The sequence below is a fragment of the Orycteropus afer genome, unplaced genomic scaffold, assembly GCF_000298275.1.
Source record: "Orycteropus afer afer isolate SDZICR_OR568_19922 unplaced genomic scaffold, OryAfe1.0 scaffold00159, whole genome shotgun sequence".
Classification (NCBI taxonomy): Eukaryota; Metazoa; Chordata; class Mammalia; order Tubulidentata; family Orycteropodidae; genus Orycteropus; species Orycteropus afer.
Genome location: NW_006921746.1, coordinates 5,974,060 through 5,977,217, shown reverse-complemented (window position 1 = coordinate 5,977,217; position 3,158 = coordinate 5,974,060).

Below are 3,158 nucleotides of genomic sequence, written 5' to 3'. Positions count from 1 at the left end.
AAAAAAAAAAAAAACCAGCAAAAACAAAACAAAACCAAAAAAGCCAACAAGTAATGGGGTTAATCACTAGAGAATAAAAAAAAAAAAAAGAAGGTGTAAACTAAGACCTTTTCAGTCATGTAGTGCTGGTTGAGAGAGTTCTTGGGGTTACTGGAAAGCAGAACCTCTTCTTAAGCCCTTGGAATCTGGTAGAGTGTTGTCTTTTTAGGTTGTCTCTAGGTGCTGGTTACATGTTGATTTGTTTTGTCTTGGTTTTACCATTTAATATTTTGAAAAGCTGAAGCTGGTGTGTTTTATCTTAATATTGATTCAGGTGTATTGGGTCAGTCTGCTGTTTTCTTTGTGATGGTGGAATCACTGTGTGTAGTGTGGATATGTGTTTCTGTTTCTCGTACAGAGTGTTTAGAGTTCGAAGCGTGAGGATTTATGGTAATTGGCTGAATATGGTTTCTTCTATTGAATGAGTGAAGTTACTGGCGGAGAAGGTGGGAACAGAAGAAGGAAAGCTTAGTATTGCTAGGATCGGTTTCTAGGGCTTTGAGCTGGGTATTATTGATGAGGTATTTATTTGCAAGATTGCAACTCGACCTCAGGAAAAAGTTACTCTTGTTAGAGGGTCACACATTTCTGTTAATTTCAGGCACACTCAAAGGCCCCACCTCCATGGCCCCACAGTGCCAAAGCATGGCTCCAAGGGAAAATTCAGGGATCTGGCTCAGCTGCAGTTTCTTTGTTCTCTGTGCTCCTTCTGCCCGTGGTGCTGACTCAATCCAGCCAGACCGCCAATGGCTGGCTCTGGAGTTTGTGATATACCCACCTGCAGCGCCAAAGATATGTGCAATTTCAGGTGTGTTGGACTCGGGAGAGTACCTGAGTAGGCTCTTACTTATGACATATTTATTTGTAAGACCAGGGCTCTATCTCAGGAACAATTTGTACTATTAGAGGGTCACAAATTTCTGCCAATTTCATGCACACTCAAAGCCCCTGCCTCCAGGGCCCCACAGCACCAAGGCATGGCTCCAAGGCAAAATTCAGGTGAGCACGCTCAGCTGCGGTTTTTCTGCTCTCCGTGCCCTGTCTGCCTGCGGTGGTAATGCAATCCTGCCTGACTGGCAATGGTCGGCTCTGGAGTTTGTCTGCGATAGGGCCCACCTGCGGTGCCAAAGATGCATGCAATTTTAGCTGTGGTGGATTCGGAGGAGAAACTGCCAGTGATCTGCGGTCCTGATAACCATGGGAAAGAAAAGCACGGTGTCTCCCAATCTGACACAAACCCGCTCTGTAATCTGCTGGGTGGGGAAGGGAGTTAGCCTTTCTGGTGCACCAGTGAGACCACCTGTGTGAGAGCAATGGTGTCTGTGTCCCGCTGCCCCCTCACCTCCAAATTACTGATAAAATCAGCCACTGGAGATAGGCTTTTGCTGCTACCTGCTGGAATATTGAATTGGTCGCTGGTAAGCTACTATAATTGATCTCATTCTTGGCTCAGGGATCTCAGGTTGCCATCCCTGAGCAGCAGACAGTGACTGCCCCAGAAAGGTTTCCAATGGTCTCTTAGGTGCCTGTTTATCTTTTGTCAGTAGCTCTTTCCTAAAAAAATCTCCCTGTACCTTTCCTCCAATTCTGCTCTTCTGTGTTTGGTGCAATCTGGATCAGTGAGCTGTTCAGAGCACCAAAAATCTCAATTCAAACTGTTGTACCTGGTTCTTAAAGTTCTTAGATGCCAGAGGGAAAAAATGTGGTGCTCACTGGCGAGACTCCATTTTGAATCCCGGGTCTTCTTTTCTTATCCAATCTGTCACTCTCTTTCTCTTACTGGTATATTTAGTCCATTTACATTGAGTGTAATTAATGATGGATATGGATTCATTAGGAGCTCTGGTAGCATAGTGGCTAAAACACTTGTCTGCTAACCAGAAGGCTGGCGGTTCAAACCCACCAGCCACTCCTCGGAAGGAAGGTTGGGCAATCCTACTTCCGTAGTGATACTGCCTCAGAAACCCAAGGAGGGGTCGCTATGAGTCGGGGCCGACTCGACGGCACATAACAACAACAACAACAATGGATTCATTGCTGTCATTCTATTGTGTTTTTTTGTTGTGTTGTTGGTGATTTCCTCATTCCAAATATTTTTCTGTGCTGAGTTCATTTTCTATCAGGTGTTTCTTCTCTTTTCTTCATTATTGTTGGTTTTGTGCTTCCTAAGCCTATGCATTTTTCTTCTTTCTGAATTTGCATAGGGGGATTGTTACTTTTCTTTGTGGTTACCCTAAAGTAAATTCTTATCTTCTTAAGTTTGTAACAGTCAGTTTTATAAAGACATTGTTCTGTTTTCCTCTCCATTTGGAAGTTTTCTAATTAAAGCTTTTATTTCCTCTATGTGCTTTGTGACTGGTGTCATCTGCAGATTGACTCTCTTTTTTCATTGTGTACATTATTTTATGATCTTATTTTGTGCTTCTATTTCTGGTTTGTTTTCTAAGTGGTGATGTCAAGTGTCTCAATTTTAATTTGTTATTCTCTGTTGTTGGTTCTCTATTGGAAGGACTCTCTTTACATTTCTTGTAGGGTTGTTCTGATTTTCACAAATTCCCTTAATTTCTGAGAATGTCTTGATTCCACCCTCACATTTGAGGGACAATTTGGCTGGATATATAATTCTCAGTTGGAAAATCTTTTCCTTCAATATTTTATATATGCCATCCCATTTCCTTCTTGCCTGCATTGTTTCTCCTGAAAAATCATAACTTAATCTTATTGGTTGTCCATTGTCTATGACATTTCATTTTTCCCGAGCTGCTTCCAAGATTCTTTCTTTGTCTTTGGTTTTGGACAATGTGATTATGATATGTCTTGGTGACTTTCTCTTGGAATCTATCCTGTATAGGTTTCATTGAGCTTCTTGGACAGATATCCTTTCTTCCTTTTGGATATGTGGGAAATTTTCTGTTAGCAAGTCTTCCACAAATTTCTCAGTGTATGTATGTATGTATATTTTTTAACCTCCTCTTCTTCTGGTATTTGAATGAGGTGTATGTCATCCCATATAATTCTCAGGTTCTCTTCATTTCTTTTAAATCTCTGTTTTGGTTTTTTCTTTATGTAAGTTGGGGTCAGGGGATTTGTCTTCTAGTTGGGTAATGTATTCTTCAGCC